The 19,678-nt window shown below is 50.9% G+C and overlaps 1 long non-coding RNA gene across 3 annotated transcripts in view; it reads right to left on the bottom strand.

The window, feature by feature from the left end:
- Positions 1-18,610, bottom strand: part of LOC116285404 (uncharacterized) — a 58,789-nt gene extending 40,179 nt beyond the window's left edge. For 2 of the 3 annotated variants that reach the window (XR_012064244.1, XR_012064242.1), the window contains exons 1-2: positions 2,436-15,181; positions 1,817-1,931 (exon numbers count right to left, since the gene is read on the bottom strand). This is a non-coding gene — a long non-coding RNA (uncharacterized lncRNA). Of the gene's footprint in view, positions 1-1,816; positions 1,932-2,435; positions 15,182-18,307 lie in introns of those variants that run through there. The other variant, XR_012064243.1, reaches the window with a different exon arrangement.
- Between the last annotated feature and the right edge of the window lie 1,068 nt (positions 18,611-19,678).

Genomic DNA, 19,678 nt, shown 5'->3' with positions numbered 1-19,678 from the left:
CAGTGTTAGCAAGGAGCTGCCACGCTGGTTTCTCTTCACGTGGGCTTTCTGCAGAGCTGTTTGAGTGTCCTTCCAACATGGAAGCTGGCTTTTTTCAGAGAAAGTGGGCCAAGGAGCCAAGGCAGAGAATCCAATGCCTTTGATTACCTAGACTTGGGTATCACACATGGCTACCTCCGCCAAATTTTTTGGTCGCACGAGCCAGTCCTGATTCAATGTAAAAAAGGATTATATAGGACGTGGATACCAGAGGTGGGGCTGCGGCCGGGGCTGGCTACCATGGAAGCTAACCTGCTGGGGATCATTTCTGGGGTAGCCAGGGCCCTTTCCTGTCTCTCTATCCCTCTGTCTCTTTGTCTCTCTCTGTCTCTCTGTCTCTGTCTCTTTGTCTCTCTGTCTGTCTCTCTCTGTCCCTCTCTATCTCTCTGTCTCTCTCTGCGTCTCTGTCTGTCTCTCATTGTCCTTGCTCTCTTCTTCTTTATCTCTTCTTCTGTCACTTGTGTCTCCTCCACTAGTTTTTAATCTGTCTACATATTTTCAAGAACAGTAATACCCACAAACGGAACATAGTGAAGGCTATTAGCTCAGAAGACCTCTGAGAAGAGCAAAGAACAGACTCTGAATCTACCAAGTCCAGACACGTTTGTAGGGATCCTCTAGCAAAACGCCCCAGTGGTCACTATATAGCAGCTGCAGTGACCAGGACAGGGTGACAGAAAGTCCACCCCTGCTCCCCCAGAGACCCCAACAGCTCCACCCTTTCTCGCTGAGAGCCCCCCCTTGCCAGACTGAAGCCTGGTATTGCTCACTTCTGATTCCAGGTCTCAGACAAGTTCATCTGACTCTCGGGACCTAGCTCCTCTGCTATTATCCTGGCTGAAAGCAAGCCTCAGGATGAAAAATTTTCTGGATTCTGCCTTGAGAAGGCAGGAGTCACAATGAGAAAAATAATTCAAAAACACAGAGGCTATTCAAAAGACACCAGAGAGTGGCAAATGACATATGTCAACTGCAGAGACGACAAGAGCACAAAGAATCTACGTTAACAAGGAGGGGAAGGAAAAGGCAAGGTGTTTTCTATCAAGGGCTGCCCACCCACGCCCTCCAGAAAAACACCAAGTCAGTTATCGGTATTGTTGACGCTGCTGTTAATTGTTACAGGAGACATGAGTACACTTAGAGTTGTAACTATTGGAATCCATTATCTCATTTGATCTCACAAAATCCCAATGCAGTCAACCAGTTTGGGGTTGTGTGGCTCAGAGAGATGGAGAGAACAGACAAGGCAATTCACTGGCACTTCCGCTGAACAGCTAGGGATGCAGAAGGTGAGTCTCCCTTGGTGCCTGCACCTGCCTCTCTGCAGGGGACTCCCCGTTACGCGTCTTAGTAGAAGGCCTCATCTTTGTAGGCTGGAAATGGGTCGGCCTTCATCTCCAAGCATCCTGTTATAATTTCTTTCACACAGACTCCAGGAACATAGGTGTTTTTCTACATCAAAATACACGTGTCAGTTTGTGTTCCCACCTGCTTTCACCAAAGCCACCCCAAAAATACTGAGCAGAGTGCCAGGTAAGTGCGGCGGGACCAGAGGAACAGGTGCAGTGGCCCTTTGTCATTTTTGGGGCTACCCAGAACTCAAATTTCCTCCCTGTTTGGCAGAAATTCCCAAACTGTGATAGTCTCGGTGGGGGACAATGTCTGTGGAAGCCTGGCAAAGCCAGACAACTCCCCTGCCCCACCCCCCCAGCAGCTGGGCAGTCACGTGGCCCCGGCTCATCCAGCTGGACCTCCCATCTTCCACACGGAATCGCACCTGTGTTCCCGAATGCCTTGGCTCCTGAGGGGCCCATCATTCTTTTCCAGTCTGGTTTTCAGCCTTTTTATCCGTCCTTTAACTCTGGCGAGCGCCCTTCGCAAAGATTCCTTTCCTGCTAAAGTGACACAGAGTTAGTTATGCAGAGACATCTTTAATGCAATGCTAATTACTAAAGAAACCAAGGTTTTCGTTAGTCTGCCCAGCTCCATCAGGGCCAAAGAATAATTTTTGTTGGACTTTCTGAAAAGCCCTCTTATTTCAACAAACGTTCATTGTTGGCACTTCTGTAGCCCACACCCCTAGGTGATGGAGACACAAAGCTGAAAAGGCAGCAATCTCTTCTAAGACTTTGCAACTAAAGGGAGTCCAGAGCGGTCTGAAATCCCCCACTCCCCACCATGCCCATCACTACCTTTTCAGACATTGAGAAATCAGCTTGGAAGCCATCGATCTAACCAAAATTTCTTCTTTTGTATTTGAAAAAAAAAAAAAAACTAAGAACCAGAAAGGTAAAAGATGTCTCCAAAGTCATAACAGCAATTTCCCAGCACAACTAGGAGCAGAACTCAACTTCCCCGCATCCCAGGTCAGAGCTCGTCCTGCTCCATCATCTCACCTGCAGGGGATTTAAACAGCTGATGTCATCTGCTCGTCAGTTGATTTTTGCCAACTGGTCAATCCTGAGATGCGGGCAGGCAGATGAGTGAATGCCCAGTTAAGCCCAGCCGGGGTCACCTGCCAAACAGAACCTGACCTGAGGAGGAAAGCAGTCTCCTGAGGCCCTGGGGAGACACACTGGGGGACGGGTTTGGAACTAGCAGGCCCAAAAGAGAAGTAGGAACACGACGCAGACGTTGAAGCACATCAATCTGCCTTTCCAGCCCACCAGCCCCAGGAGCATATGGTCCACAATTAGTCACCTGGGGGGATGGTTATTGAGCCACAAATGGAGAATTATGGCTCCAGGTGGGAATCCGCAGCAGGAAGCCAAGCCCTCGGAGAAGAGAGAACGGAGAAAACCCCGTTTTCATGCAAAAGCCTTCAGTAGTCAGAAGCAGAAGGAGACAGATGGGGCCGCGGGATGACAAAGGGCAGGACGGCTGCTGCTTTAAAACATACCGCATTTCTGGAAGGTCTCTGAGACCCAGCGGAATCTTCCAGGCATTCCTCATGGGCCCTGGGAGCCCCACCTGGTGTGTTGCAGGACGGCAACCTGGCAGCAGCCCCTCAGGGGCACGGCCGACCTGGGGGTTCTAATGGCACGTTTCTCCCAGTTGGGAGATCCCCTTTCCACCTGAGAACTGGCCCAAGTCCCTCTGAACAGGACTCCTTTTGACTCCTTGCTTCCTAGACTCTCTGCTCGCTTCCAGAACACTCCAGAGGCAATGGAGCAGAACAGTCAAGAACACAGGTGGAAGGGTTTGACCCCGGAGGCACCACGCCTGGCTGTATAACCCTTGACTCTTACTTTACCTATCTGTAAAATGGGGGTAGTGTTGCATGGAAAACACAAGTTATTAGAATGAAAGCTCTTAGAAGCAGGTTTGGCACATTCTGCATGTTCAGTAAGGGGTAGAGGTCCCTATCAATGGTCCTGACTCACAGACCTCAGCCGTGTCTCAGTAATCATGAGAAACATTAAGGTAGGGCGGGGAGGCGCTAACACTGTGTGTCTAGCGCGTACTGGGCTGTAAGCACTTCACATGTGCCGCAGACACAATTGCCCAAAGATTTAGAGGTTTAGGAAATGTCACTCTCTTCTAGTCTTTGCAGTCGACCTAATTTCTACTTTGTGCCCCCATCCCATGTGGGCAGGCAGGCAACTCCCTCTTGATCATGTGGTTGAGGCCCCTTCACTTTCCGAGGGGCAGCAATCCCAGGGGTCCCCCGTGGCTCCACTCACTCCTGGTTGCTGACGTCATCTGCATCCTCCAAGAGCACGTGGCCCCTGATGGTCCAGGGGCTGCACCCACACAGCCTGCACACTGGGGAGCCTCTGACAGCACCGGCACCCCGAGACCCAGGGCCCCTCTTCCTGCCCTCTTCCTTGGTGTTCTGCTCTACTCTGTCTGCAAGCCCTGCCATGGAACAGGGCCAGCATTCAAAACTCCTGGACCCATAGGTCCCTCCTGTCCCCGCCCCACCCTCCCCAGGGAAATGCCCTTTGGGTAGGCAGACATCCCCTCCACACCGCCTCCTGCTCCAAAACCTGTTCTCCCTCACACCCCAGCCTCCCTCTTAGTTTTTCATGATGGATTTTGATCACGCGCTATACCTAGAGTCTGAACCTTTTACAGGAAAAGAGAAATTTTCTCCTTCCTAGAGGGCGAGGAGCACGTCATCTCCACCCCTGCTAGAAGGTGAGGGAGCTCTGTGTGGCCCCGCTGTCCAGCACGTGGAGGAAGGGCAGGGGAGGACCACGTGCCGAACGTCTGAGAATGGAGCCCTGACACTCAAGCACTCCGCCCTGCAGTGCGCATGCTCCTCCCTCCATCCTTCAGAGGTGGGGCCGAGTTCAGATCACCAAGCCCTGGTGGGGCCGAGTGGAACCCTGCAGGTGTAGGGACAAAGCTTTCCCCAAACTCTCTTCACCTGGCCTTAACGCCTTCATCTCCAGCCTTTCCTCCTCCATCCCCTTGAAGACATAATGCTTGCTCCCTAACCCCATCACTCACCCAAATCAGACTCAGGCTGGACCTGCTCCAGTTTGGTGCTCCTGCTGGACCAAACCACCTCTTCCAAACTGCCTCCTCCTCAATTCCTGCGATACATCCACCTGCAAGCTCCTCTCACCGCCCTCCTGCCTTGTTTCTTACCTCGAGCTGGCTGCTGAGTCCCCAGGCACCGGAATCCCGGCGTTCCCCATGCACTGAGCCCTGCTGGCAACCCCAAGCTGGCCCACCTGGGCTCCCTAATGCAGCTTCTCTGGGGGACAACCCTGCCCTGCACCATCAGCAGAAAAGGCCAAGCTCCCCAGGCCTGGCCCTGCTCCCCCGAAACCAGACACCTTCCTCTCTGAATTCAGTGGCTCCCAGCAGGATACTGTACAGCAGGGGAAAGCAAAGTTTTCTGTAAAGACTCAGAGAGTAAACATTTTAGGCTCCATGGGCCACACACTCTCTGCCACGATGACTCAATATGGCCACTGGCATTTAAAAGCAGCTGCAGACAATTATGAAGCAATAGACATGGGCGTGTTTCAATAAAACTTTATTTATAGACACTGAAATTTTAATTCATAGGAGTAATTTCCACATGTCACAAAATAGTATGCCTGTTTTGATTTTTTTCAACCATTTCAAATGTAAAAACATTTTTTTAAAAAAGAAGAAAGGAAGGAAGGAAGGAAGAAAAGGAAATTAAAAAACTGGGCTCACAGGCTGTACAAAAAAAGACAGGCAGCCAGGTTTGGCCCCGGGGTGGGAGTTTGCCGACCCCTGGTGCTGAGGAACGAGCGCTGGGTTTGGGGCCACACAGCCACGTTCCAGTCTGGCCTCTCCACTTCTTGGCCCCAAGACCATGACCAGCTATTCAAGGTCTCTGGGTTTGTTTCTCCCTCAAAAAACTGGAAAAATCAAGAGTGTGCTTCCCATAGGACTGTTGTAACCCTTAACTGAGATATAAGACAGGTACAGATACCCTAAATGACAAATTCTAAGTTAGAACAGCAGTGTTTTCTGGAAATAGTCTGGAAAATCTGGAAGCTGGAGAGTGAAATAGTAGGGGAGAAGTCAGAAAAGTGGAATCAGAAAAGTCCTTTACTCCTGACTCAAACACAGAGCTGTGTGACCCCGATCAGGTTACTCAAGCTCTCTGAGCCTCTGTTTCCTCATCTATAAAAAATCGGTAATACACTCACCTCGCAGGGTTATCTCAAGGGTCTAAAAAGTAAATAAAGTACCTGGCATAGAGCAGACCAAAAATAATGGTCACGATTTTCTACCCCAGTGCCATCTTGATCTTTTTTCTATTCCAAATTTCTCTTTTCAGAAAAGAAGCCAACGTTCTTTCTCAAAGGCCTGCCTCCTCTCTGTCTCCAAAACATCTCTTTTGATCATTCCCCTGTGCTCCATCAACGCAGCAGGCTCCTACCTCCCCGGGGGAAACCTTGTTGCTGGAAACTGGGGCAGCCCTTTGAACTGGCGTTTTTTTTCTCTTCCCCCCCAAGCTGAGAAACGTCAGGAGGCGTGCTGGGAGTTGTTTGTCTCCTCCTCCTCCTCCCTGGACTCGCCCTGTCTGGGTCTGAGGCCGACAAGGGACTGGCACAGGGAGAGGCTGCCCACTGGTGCGGGTGGCCCTGGGATGGGCACTCTCTACCCAGGCCTGGGGTGCGGCCGCAGGGACCCCGGGTCCCTGTCAGCTTTGCGGGTCAGGCTCGTGGTCTGTTCCCAGCCCGTGTGTCTCTTGTCTGACACAGACAGCCCTGGCATGGGCCAGCTTGTCTTCTTGCTGAGAAAGTTTCCAGACCTGTCGAGTGGGGGCCCTGTTCGAGGCTGGAAGGCTGGCGTGGCTAAAGGATTCAAGACGGCTTGAGGGGCGGGGCAGGAGGAAGGCGTTCCTTCTGTCCCTGTGGTCCTCCTGCCCCTTGCAGGAGATGGGTGGGCGGAGGTTTGTGGCCAAGAGACCAGAGCCAGGGTGGAAGCCAGAAACAGGAAGAGCCAGGAACAGAAGCCCAGAGAAGGGGGAGGGGGACAGAAATCTGGGTTTAGTCACTGAGTCTGATGAGCGAGGACAGAGCCCGAGGTCAGGACAAAGTACAGAGTCAGGGTTCCATGCCCTCAACCCTTACACGTCAAGTACCTTCCCTACAGCAGACACTGAGCCAGGCCCTCGGCCACGGGGCACATGTGACTCAGCCCCAGCCTCCTAAAGAACATGGTTTCCAGGCAAAGCGGTGTCCACACACGGTGCTGCCACGTGTCCCCAGACCCACTCATGTTATTCACAGCACACAGCTGATCTGTTTCCTGGCTTCTTTGCAGTGTGAACTGGATGAGTGAGTTCTGGCCAGTGCATATTTGTGATGGGGGCCACTGCCAGGCCTGGCCACAAATGTTCCCCTCGCCTCATCCTGCAATGCCAGCTGACTGCCATGTCCAACGGAGGGCTCGCAGGCCCTGGGGAAGGGCAGAGCCACAACGCAGGAGGAGCCAGGGCCCCTGAGTGGCTCTGTAGAAGGCCAGCGGCCGGCCAAGAGCATCTGCACCACACTCGGTGTGAGTGAGAAATACACACTTAGCGCGCTAAGACACTGAGATTCAGGGATTGGCTTGTTACAGCAGTCAACCTACCCTGACTACCATCTTCAAAAAATATATAAAATATATAAAATCACAAAAAAATATATAAAACATATAAAAATCACAAAAGCTGTACAACAAGATGACAGGACGGAATGGAATCCAATCTCCCCTCCAGGTGGAGAGCTGTAATACCTGAGCATTCTCTGAGCCCTGATCAGAGATGCTCCAAGGCAAAGCTGAACCGTTGCCTGAGTTCATCTCTGGGCCTCCCGATCAGCTCTGCCTACCGTCCACTCCTCCCACATGCCTGCTGCCCCAGGAGCACTTGGCTGTCCCTGGTCCGTTTCTCCGGGGTTTCTGAAAGCTTCCCTAGCGTGAGCTGGGCCTCCCTCACTGGGCTAGAGCTCCTTAGGGCAATGGGCATCTCTGCATTGACCGTGCTCGGCAGAGAGCAGAGAATAGAGCGAGGTCTGGATCTCTGCTTGATAAACAAAGAGACGCATGCTGCCTTGTCCTCTGCAGTTGACCAGATTGGTGGCTGTCACCTTTTTCTGCTCTCCACATCCTTCCAACTGCCCTTGGCCTATCTATCCAGGCTACGGTAGACTACGAAGTGGCCGCACGTTCCCCGCACTGTGCACGTGCCCCTTTGCAGTGGGACTTGGCCACTCTTTCTAGCAAACGCTGGGGTTCATATCTCCACCCTTGTAGCTGAGTATGCCCACGTGCCTTGCTTTAGCCAGTAAGACATTAGTGAATGTGATGCAAGCGGAGACTGAAAGACATGTGCGTTGGGACCTGCTCTTTCTTGACCCTGAGGAATCTTCTGCCAATCTAGTGAACCAGGCCAGGCCAGGCTATTGGAGGATGAGACATGACCATCGTGTGCCTGATTTCTGGGACCAGGACGTAGGCAGGATGGCTCCCACCCGGCTCACTCACTCGGGATGCTATGATGATCAAGGCTTGGTGAATGACTGGGATTAAGACTTGAAAAGTGCTCCTACGTTCCCGACCTAGGCAGCTCCCGACGCCATGCCCTGGAGGAGGCCAGGCGGATAACCTGATGTGGGGCTGGGGCAGCTCACACAGCGCTGGACTCCGGGCCTTGGCCATGGACCCTGCTAGGCCCTGGCGAACAGGTCAGACAAGGCTTCTGTGCTCCCAGTGTACACTCTAAGAGCAGGGGGGCAGCAACAACAACAGAAAGAGCATGGCCAAAAATATCAGAATGACTAGATTGTGCAAAGTGCTACACAGGAAATAAAGCAGGTGACGAGATGGAGCTTCTCAATAGGAGGGTCAGGGGAGGTCTCTCAGGGACATGGCCATTAATTAAGTTGAAACTTGGAGGGCTGGGGAAAAGCATTCCAGGCTGAGAGACCAGAGTTTGCAAAACCCAGAGCCACAGATGTGGATGGGGCCATCCAGGGAGGGTACCTGGGATGAGAAGAGTGGAGGCTTATGGGGGACCTGGCAACCCCAAGGATGGCAACATCACAAGAGGACTGAGGAAGAGGAATCCAACAAAGACTGAGTTGGCAGCCAGAGTGGCAGGATGGGAAGTTACGCTGCAGAGTCTCAGGCACCAAGGGAAGAACGCATCTCGAGATAGATGTGGGTGGCCGTGTCTGTTGGGTTTGTCCACAAGCAGGGCGTGGGGGACCTTGGTTGGGCCATCTCAGTGGAGTGGTAAAGAAAACAATGGACAGGAAGCTGGACTCTTGGTTCTGTTCCTGGCCCTGCCCCTAAGGGGTCTCTTTTCCTCTCCTGGGGCCATTTGGGAGGTCCATCCTAACCGTGGCCGTCCAGGGTTCTAAAGAATTTGACTCCAGATTTTTCACTTGCATTTCAAATCACTCACATAACAGTTCTACTCATATGCTTGGAAACTTGCTGTACACCTGGCACCACGATCAATATTTTCACAGACGTGTTTTAGTGCTTGACAACACGGCGAGGCAGGCAGCATTATCCCCACTTTGCAAAAGTACTAGAGATAGAGCGGGAGGATTACAGCCAGGTCCTCCCAACTGAAGAGTTCCTAAGTCTTTTCACCAGTAACTCCGCAGCTCTGAATCTTGGCTGGTTCTTTCTGTTCTCTGAAAACGCCCCAGTTATGTGGCCTGGTGGAATCAGCTCTAGGTTGGCTTGAAGGCCAGGGATTAAGACTCAGATCTGCCCTGAAGTGACCGTGACCCCCGTGAGACAATTTAATCACCAGGAGGAGCCACGAGCCTGGCTCTGAAACCTTGCAGAGTGCGAGGGGGGATCAGGTGTATTTCCAGATATAAAAATGCTTTAAGGGGGAAACTGTCCAACCAATATAAGGTGGTGCTTCTCCTGTGTGCGTCAGACCTCGCTGGGAGCAGAATTTTGAAAGCAGCTGATCCTCTAAGCATTCAGAACTTGTGGAGAAGAAATAGGTGTGCAATTTTTTTGTTGTTGCTTCAGAAGCTCAAAGAGGGATTGGGAAATCGTGACTTGCAGAGCTCACAGCTCTGAGTTTCTGTGGACAGCTGGGCCTGGAGATGATGTCATCTGGCATGAGGGAGAAAGCCTCCTTTTAACAAAAAGTGATTTGCAGGAAGGGAATTTCTGTCCTCTGCGTGTGGGCAACAGACAACCAAATGTTCCCTGGCATTCATGCTTCATTACCGGTTAAAATGGGGTCCCATTCTCAACTGTCCACAGGGAAGAAAAAGAACATGAAACCCCACAAAACCATATCCACTCGAACCCCAAACTGAGATCCTCCATGGGAACAGCCTTTAGAAAACAGAACACAAGGAAATAATTTGACATGTACACAAAGATGCTTAGACACGCTTATCACATCACTACTGACAGTATAAAAAGCCTAACACTTCACGAGAGTGAATTGGTTAAATCAAGTTGATGGCACCCATGTATTAGAATCCTGAGATGCTATTAAAAGAGATGTTTTCAAAGACTTCTGAACGAACTGAGGAAATGTCAATGCGTGAATGTAGCGTCAGGGTACGAAGCTGTCCTTGCGCCATGGCTGATCTCCAGAGGGCATGGGGGGGCTGGTGACAACAGTGCTCGGAGGAAAGAAAGTGGGGGGCCAGCAGACAGGGTGAGGAAGGAGACTGACTTCTCATCATTTGTCCCCTCATAACATTCGAATCTTTAGATGGAAAAGGGCCATGAATGCCCAGCACAGGAAAGGAAATAAGACCCACACGAAGACACTATTATGAGATCCTATCAACTTCCAGATAGAAAGAAAAAAAAGAGACCCCATACAAAGAAATTGGAATGAGAACACCGTCAGGCCATCCAACCAAAGGAGCAAATAAAGACAGTCACAGATATTGGCAGAATAAGAAAGTTGCCGTGTAGGTGCCCTTTCTTGGGATACAAGGAAGTAAGTCAAGAGGAAGACGAGAAATCTAACACAGGGCAAAGGGAAATCTAGACAGAGCAGCGTCCAGGCCTGAGGATGCCCACTCCAGGCTGGGAAGGGACCAGAGGGCACCTGGAGGGAGGTCTTCAGGAAAACAAAACAGACGGAGGACATGTGTGATGGTGGGTTCCTTGGGGAAAAGTAAGTCATAGCTCCTTATAAAGGTAAACAAATGAAATACATGAAATGTTTTTTTTTATTATAGGAAAATACAGTGCATTACTTAATTCAAGGTTTTAAATTATCTACAAAGTCATCATGGTGTCTGTGTTAGTTCGGGTGCTCTGAGCAGGAAATGCTATAAGGTGTTCCCATTACTTACTGGGGGAAGCACTTGTAAAGGGTAAAGGAAGGGAGAAAGAGACAGAAGGGAGAGCCACCATGCCACTCTGACACTTGAAAAGGAGAGAAAGTTAACTTAAGAAAATTGTGGCCAGGCTGATGGGGAGCCCTCCAGCCAAAGTTCCCCATTAAAGGAGGACCTAGTCCACTCAGCTCTCTCCCACTGTTCCCCAGCTCAAGGTCCTGCTGCTTTGGCAACACACTCACCCCTCTTCTTGGTGGCCCAGGAACTTCCCTCTTCCTTCTCTGGGTTCTGCCCCTGTTCCTTTACGCTCTGGAATGTCAGCCTCCAGCTCCAGCCCCAGAAGGGACTGCGCCTTCATCCACTGGTCAGCTCCTCTCTGGGGCAAAGGAGGTCCATCCTCTCAGACATGAAATCTTCCACTCTCTCAGGAAGGGGAAACTGCTTCACCACCACCACCATCACCCCCCAAAAGAGGTCCAGGGCCACAGGGAACTGTGTGCAGGTTGTCCACTGTGCTAGTCTAAGAGGTGCTGTTCATCGCAATGGGAGCCATAAATTTCAGTATTTATTGAGACTACTGCTGGGAGACTGAAATAAAATATCTTAAGGAAGGAGAGGACTTTCTCTTGGGCTAGAGGTGGGGCTGAGAGGAACCTGCCACAAAGCAAAGGGGGAAAAGTCAAAACACCATGAATGTCTCAATACCTCATCCTGGGAACACTGACTGAGCACCTACTATATCCAGACACATCTCTAAGTACTTTGTATTCATCTTGTCACATAATTTCAAAACAATCCCATGAACTAGACAACATCATCATCCCCAAGATTTAGTTAAGTCATTTGTCCAAAATTACATGAGTTAAGTGGAAGAGCTGGGATTTGAAACTGTCCCTGCCTGACTGCCCAGCCCTGACTCTTAAACTCTGTGGGTGATAAAAACACAGCAGGACTCCGCCGTGGGCAAGGAGGGACTGGAGGATGCCTACAACCGCAAAGTGAACTCAATTTTTGCATAAAAATCCCGCCAACGTCTCTTTTCACAGAGTTTCACGACAGTGATGTCAGACAGCGTGAGGGTGGGATCTGCACGTCCAGGAATCTGACGGGAGGTCAGTACCACCAGCTGGCGTGTGCATCTTTGGACAATTTGCTTAAGATATCAGAGCCTCAAATTCCCTCCCGTGCAAAACTAGGGCTGATGCTGGCTGTTCTCCAGTGGGGACGACTCAGCAGTGTCTCCTACACAAATAGGACTTTCCCTTCCCACCACCGACTGTCCTCGTTCCTAAATGCCCCACCACTGCGTCTCCAAGGAACCTGCCTTTTCAGTTAAGTTCCTGGAGTGATCTTGTAAAGAGAGACTTGAGCTGGGTTTTATTATCCGGGGCAGATAACTTTTCTGATGTGTATCAATCATTTTCATTTGTAAGGTGGGTGGATTTTATAGATCTATATCTAGCTGCTGCGAGAAAAAAATCTTTAAAGCTTCAAGATGGGATTTTAAAACATCTTTACAGAAGAAAAAAAGCAAAAGTTTAACCTTCAAGGAAAATAAAAGAGAACATGATGTCTATACTTGAACACACACAATACAAAAAAAAAAAAAACTGAGCCTGGGATTGCAAATGTATGACCTTGACATCCTCTGTTCAGGCAGCGTAAAAAGGATTATTCTCATCTGTGTTCTTCAAAATCCATCCTCATCCAGGGAGCCTGAAACCCGTTATTGGAGACACAGGTCATTCATTTATTTGTTTATCCATTCTGTCTCCCACCCACTCTCTTCACTCATTCATTCATCTAAAAATCTCTTCTCAAGTGATTACCATGTGCCAAGCACTGCATGACCTGCTGAGAGTATGGAAATTATTGACCGCCCCACCACAGATACCTGCTTTACAGATATAGAGGTGAGCACGTGCGTATCATCACAAGATGAAGAAAGTTTTGTCTGTACCATGCTATCAAAAGCAGTAAGAACGGGGTAAAAAATAAGACTCAATTCGAAGACATACACATGAACAATATAATTTGGGGGTTTTGAGGTCCGCTGCGCAAGAACAGCATCAAAAAGCCTTGACATCACCTGGGGATGTTAGAGACGGCTTCGGGGGCAGGGGAGTCGTCTCTGAGATGCAACAGTAAGACCAGCAGACCAGGAAAAGAGAGTATTGGACATTTCCGTCCCCTGGTAAAAAGTGAATCACGCAAGAGGAATACACCAGGTCATCCTGATTGCCCATTCATGTATTTGCTTCCGTAACTCTTTATAATTTACCCGATCGCTTTCCAGGTCAAGGCTGTGATGGTGTAGAACACAGGATAGGTATATTTTGTAAAAGATTGGAACGGAAAAGACTTTAAGCATCAGCTGTTCCAACCTTGTCTGTTGCAGATCAGTAATTTCAGGCCCAGAGAGATTTGCCCAGGACCACACAACAAATTAAGACCTGGAACCTGGCTTTTTCTAATTCTCTAAATGCCTCCCACTGAAAGAGCATATCCCAGTAAATGGAGATCCCTCACATAGTCCGATAAAGCAGGCATTAACATCTTCATTTTGCAGACGAGGAAACAAGTCTGCACATAGGACAGGAAACAACTTGCCCAGAATCACACAGTCGAAGTTCTAGACAGCCCTCGCCAGATCCCCACTGCCCTGACCCAGGCTCCAGGGCTTTGCGTTATGTGGTGCTGCCGCCTGGAGGCAAGAGCTTAGAGCAAGGGGACCTGAGGAAGGCAGGAGGGCAGGACCACAGCAGGGGAGGAGGGATGCTGGGAGCAGCCTCCGACTTTCGTCTACTGCCCAGCGTAGCTGGGGGCTGCCACACTTCCTCCTCCCACTGCTGCCCACACGCTTAGAACTTCCTGCACATCCCTCGGGGTGGGAGCAGACTTCTGTAAGGTATGCAGTTTAATGTCGCTAAAGTTGAGGCTGGAAATAGATGCAGGCGGGAGTAGAGGAATCATTTCCCACCCTCCTCATGGAGCGAGGAAGGCACATCCCTTTGAAATAGTTGGCAGCAACCTGTGGGTTTTCACAACGAACCTGTGAACCTTTCAGGGTGTAGGCAAGGTGGTGTCGGTCCCGCAGGTACCATCCGCGCAAAAGCAGGTACCAGGGAGTCGGATGTAGCTAATCATCCGCCCCACCCCGTTCGTTATCGATCGCTTTTATGTGCCGTTATACACGGTAAGTCTAACACTTGGTAGCAATCATCCTTTTGAATAATGCACGGTCACCGCGCAGGCGGAGACAATGGAGGAACTCAAGGGCGGGCCAATAGCGCCGCCTAGTGGTAAATTAAAAGACGGCAACCTCATCTCCGCATAGTCACAGACTGAACTCACAAAGAGACCCACCTTGTTTTAGGTGGAAAATCGAATTCCAGAGAAAGACCCATTGCTCCCCAGGCCTCACAGTTCCACTGACATCTTCATAGTCGTGCTGTGTGCCAGACACCAAGCCACGCTTCATAGACTCGGTGATGAGCAGACCATGTCTCGTGGGGAAGAGTCGTGAAGGATTCAGCAGGATCCGACAGAAGCTCACAGACAGAGCCACATGCCCGAAGGTTCGGAATCAGGTCGATACACCTTTACCAGTTCTGCCTCCCCTTTATGCCACGTCCTCAAAAGGACTTCCTCTCTCCGGCAGTTCTGAAGAGTAAGTCATATCCATCAGGATAATTCTTGATAGAGACTGTTTTAATTGCCTAAAGCAGTTGTTCTTAGCTTTTCGGAGTCCGCATACTGACAGTCTGGTGAAATCGGTGGACTCTGCTCTCTGCACGCCACCCACCGCACAGGGTCCCTCTGGGGAGGGGACAACCACACTAACGACAATTTGTTTTTTAAGTGCAAATTCAATACTAAAGAGAAAGACAATTAGCATTTTCTGGGACACTCGGGAGGAAACCTAGTTTGACATGGAGACACCAGAGGAACCGCCCCGTCTTTGAACCAGGCTTTGCAGAACGTGGTGGTCAAGGGAGGCGGGGCAGACGGTACAGTGAGTGGGCCTTGCGTGCCGGGCAGCTTGCTGCAGCTGGCGCTTGAGAGCGACTGAATCTGAGGCCTCAGATGCAGAGTAAGGCCAGATCCCGGGGGGCTTGGGGACCGTCCCCAGAGCTTGAAGTTAGGTGGTGACCATGGAAGGCAGCTGCAGCTTTTGAAGAGGAGCCGTACTTTCATTTGTTTTTGTTGTTTTTTTTGTAAGTCTTTTTAAATCTATGTATTTATTGTACGACCTCATAGTTGAGGTACAGTATTACATGTTGCAGGCACACAATATAGTGATTCACAATTTTTAAAGGTTATACTCCATTTATAGTTATTATAAAATATTGGCTCCATTCCCCATGTTGTACAGCACATCCTTGTAGCTTATTTTATACCCGATAGTTTGTACCTCTTAATCCCCCACCTCCATCTTGCCCCTCCCCCTCCCCTCTCCCCACTGGTAACCACTAGTTCCTTCTCTACATCTGTGAGTCTGTTTCTTTTCTGTGATATTCACGAGTTTGTTGTATTCTTTTTAGATTCCACATGGAAATGACGCCTTACAGTGTTTGTCTTTCTCTGACTCATTGCACTTAGCATCATGCCCTCCAAGCCCAGCCACGCTGTGCTCCAGAAGCTAATGCAACATTTTAAATCAACTGTACTTCAATTAAAAAGCGAACAAACAAACAACCCATTTAACATACGAGCAGAAGAACTGAACAGACATATTTCCAAAAGAAGAAATGCAGATGGCCACAGGACGCTCTTTGTTTTAGAATGATCCCCTGGGGACCACAGGGAAGCCCGTTTGAGGGAAGAGAGATTAGAGAGGCAGGAGACCCAGCTAGAGGATGTCCCCAGGGCCCGACGTGGACCGTGAGGAGGAAGAGAAACTCTAGGGAGGCATTTTGGAGAGAAAATGCAAGCCTTAGTGACTCGCTGGAGAAGAGAAAGGAAAGAGAGGGAAATGAATGTGCCTTGTTTCAAATCTCCTCGGTTCTGAAGCCAGTGGAGGAGAGCGGCTGGAAGGGAAGGGGAAGCCCTGGGTGCTGGCAGCCCCTCCACACCTGGCCTGGTGGCTGTTCCTGGCGCCGTGGGGCTCTGTCTCCTCTTACCTGGCATCCATCTTGCAGCCCAGCAGGAAAATATGTGAAAACCTAGACGATGCCCAGGAAGATTTGAGAGCAGGCAGAGCCCGGTTAGCCTACGGCGCCTGGATATTGGGCAGCTGAGGTCAGATGTACAGGCACCGGCTGAGCCCCCGGTGAATGCCCTGGGCACCAGGGCTCAGATGAGCTTCTCTGATTTGCAACAGTTCCTGTGTGTCGTCACACATCACATGTTGTCCGGGGGAATGAAACGGTGACCATGGGACGCCCCGGGAAGTGGACCACTGGAAGCTTGTGCCTGGCATCTCCTGGACTCTGCCCTACACCCCTTTTTCCTGTGCTGATTCATCCTTTCACTGTCATAAACATAACTGCGATGCTAACAGCTTTTCTGAGTTTTTCCAGTGAATCATCAAACCCAAGGCTGGCCTCGGGAACCCCCAGCACACCCACCGCATTCTCTTAGCCCACCTTCTGACTCCCATAGCAAACAGCAGCACACAGGTGCGTCTGGACAGTGCCTTGCCTCCACCGTACCGTGTAACTCCCACCTCCTGTATCAGCACCGACGTGTGAATTTCTTGTAGGACACGTGTGAGCACTAACTCAGCCGTTCTGATGCAGGTGCACACCTGGAAGATGCACATGAACATCCCCTGTGTCAACTCTCCGTGCACGGGAGTGAGAGCCAAGGAGGGAGACCCTCATTCTCATCTCTCAGGTGGAAAGTTCCAGAGTGCATTCAGCACAGTTGTCCTGAGGGTCCTCAGCCAAACTGAGCTCTGATTACCTGCAGCATCGACCAGCTCACTCCCTCCTTGCTTTGGTTTCCTCTCCTTCCCTGGTTTACTCTTCTCACTTCCACATTCCGCTTCCTCAAGACCACTTTCCTAAGTAAACTGCATGTGTGCAAGGTCGGGCTCTGCACTGGGAGGAAGTCAAAGAGAACTTTCAGCTGGCGATGAACACATGCCCCTGAATATATGTGACAGCTTTTATTTCATCAGAACAATCTTCTGGGGTGAATGTCGCCATCCAGAGGCCTGATTATTGCTGGAGATTTCTATGCAGGATTCCAAGGTGCCTCTGTTTCCCCAGTACGGTCAGTCTGCAGAGGACCGTGAGCAGACATGTCCAATGAGAAGACACAGATGAAGAACAATGCATGTTAATTCTGCTCCCTCTGCACAGGCAGGTCTGCAAGCCCTGGCCTTTCCCTGCATGACTAGCCTGGGACAGCCCTCAGCCCCTGTCTGTGCCAAACCCATCCTCATAATCAACACAGCAGCATCTCCTCAGCTAGCCTCTCTCCTGAGTTCCCTATGCAGTGTAGTGCCGTGTACCGTGCCAAACCTTGATGGGTCCAAGTGGAAAAGAATGTCATTTTATCTTGCCGTAATGGTACAAGCGAATCCGATCAAACCTCTAGACCTAAGGAACCCAAAAGGTCGCACCGCGCAGGGCTGTGCCCACGCCCAGAAAAGCCCCAGGAAAGCCCTGAGCAGTCCCCTCGGGCCGCCTGTGTGGTCTGTGCAAGCAGGAAGACGGGCCCGGCAGAGCTGTGACCGTGTGAGCGGGGGTTGAAGGCAGGCGCCAACACGCAGCCCTTTGGCGTCGTCTGGCCGACTCACTGGACCCGGCATTTCAGGAAATCTGTCGGATTGTTAGCACCGCACCAAGCGAACCAAGCGAGACTTCAGTAGCTGTAAATGACCAAGAACAGGTCACGACAACAGCCAGGCCAGGCTGGGCGCGCCAGCCCAGCCCCCGGGCGTCACGGGCTGCTTTCCTCTCCCCACCCCCACCCCCACCCCCCGTTTCATCTCACAGCCAGTCCGCAGTCTGTTAACCCCAAACGTCTCCAAGTGCGTTTCGACCGCCGTTACGTCCAAGTCAGAGTCCAGGACCCCCATCCGGGCAGACGGACACCCCTCTTAGGTCTCTGACTCTGTAACTGCTCTCCCTCCCTCTCTCCCTCCAACACTGGCCTGGGCTGACTGTGCTCCTGACGTCAGGCCGGGTGCCAGGACTTCTCAGGCATTGTCAGACTTCATCTTCACAACAAACCAATACGGTAGCCACCATCCTGCGGCATGCCCACGAGCCGGTCTCTGTCAGAGCCGCTCGGCCCACACCCTGAGTGTGCAGGGGCCTCAGGAGAGCTCAGAGCTAGCTGCCTTCCCTGAAACTGGAAACGTACAAGACCTTGCAGACCACCGGGCCTGGTAAAGAAAACCAAAACCAAAAGCAAGCTTCTTGCATATCATATGCAGGAACTCAGCTAACGCTCACTGCGCTGTCTGCACGGTAAGCACCATCACCTCCACCGGACAGAGGACGGAATTGAGATGCAGAAAGATTAAGCATGCAGGTCTCCCATGCACCCGGTACCTGTTAGCTGGCTTTGCATCAGCAGCGGGGGCGCCACTCATGACATTTTCTTCTTCTCTCACGAAGCTCAGCAAAGGAAACAGATGAATAGAAATGTATGTCCCTTTTTGTGTGAACTGTGTCCCACACACTCCTCTCGAAGGTACAAGTGGCCACCATTGGCTGTGTCCTAATTAATGCTCTTTCCTTCTGTTAAACCCAGAAGGGGATGAGTCTGATTCTCTGCCTTCTGGAAGCTCGTGGTGTGCCTGGGAAGACAGGGAAACACTCACAGATACCTCGAATGCAAGGCAGGTGTTGAAAAGCCCAGCAGATACAATAGCAGTTTCTCAAGAGATATATGAAAAACACGTGGGTGAGGAATAATTACTAAGGAGGCAGAAGCTATTTGCGGATGGAAACATAGGGTGACGTTTGCCAGGTCTCTGAATGGTAGGTACACGGAGTGAAGCACAGTAAATACATTCATTTCCAAGTAAACACGGAGTAGAGAACAATGGAACGTTTTGTTTGGGACCGGACGGATCGTCATTTCACACTGAGCCACCAGATGGCGGTTTAACAGGCGTTGGGATTTAGGGGGAAGAAAGTAGGTTGTGGTTTTGGTGGTTTTGGTTTTGGTTTTTCTTTGCCAGGCCCAGTGGTCCGCAAGGTCTTGTAAGTTTCTAGCTTCTGGGGACTTGGCTAGTTCTGCGCTTTCCCAAGGCCCCTCCCTGCCCGTGAAAGGATGTTGGCTGAAATGAGAGGCCATTGGAAGGAGAGATGACAAGGGTTTTTTCCCCCGAGTTTGACCTCATGGCCCTCCCTCCCCCTCCTTGTGCTCCCAGGAGGAGTGTCTGGAACACGGGGGGCCGAGCAACCTGGTCCCTCTGCCGAGCATCCCCCCAACCCTTTCTCCTGCTGACAAGTGCCTACGCCCCTGCAAGGACCACCCACTCCGTGAGTCGCCGTAACCAGACAAACGGTGTTTCCGTTAATATTTTATCCTATTGCTTTGTAAGTATTTGTGTTCTTTTAATTAAGACTTCTTAGCAGTCAGGAAATTACTCTTAATTTCTCACTTGTCTCAGGTACATCTTGCAAAGGACCAGAGGTCTGTTTCCTGAGTCCTGTCCCAGCTGGGAGGCTGACTCTGCCCCCACAACAGGAGATGCTGGAGGCCAGGGATACTCCCCAGGCCCCTTTGTATCCTCAGTGCCATGCAAAGCGCCGGGCCGTGGTCAGTGCCCAGGGAACGTCTGCCAGAGAAAGAACAAGTGTGCGTGTGAAATGGCAGCTCTCATCCCGAGGGCGGAGCTCTGACCGTCAGGCCACACTACTGGCCTTGGAGGCTTATTCCTGCTAAAATGACGAGCACCTGGCAGCAAAGTG

This window comes from Vicugna pacos, chromosome 25 (genome assembly GCF_048564905.1).
Source record: "Vicugna pacos chromosome 25, VicPac4, whole genome shotgun sequence".
Classification (NCBI taxonomy): domain Eukaryota; kingdom Metazoa; phylum Chordata; class Mammalia; order Artiodactyla; family Camelidae; genus Vicugna; species Vicugna pacos.
This window is presented reverse-complemented; position numbering and strand designations above follow the sequence as displayed.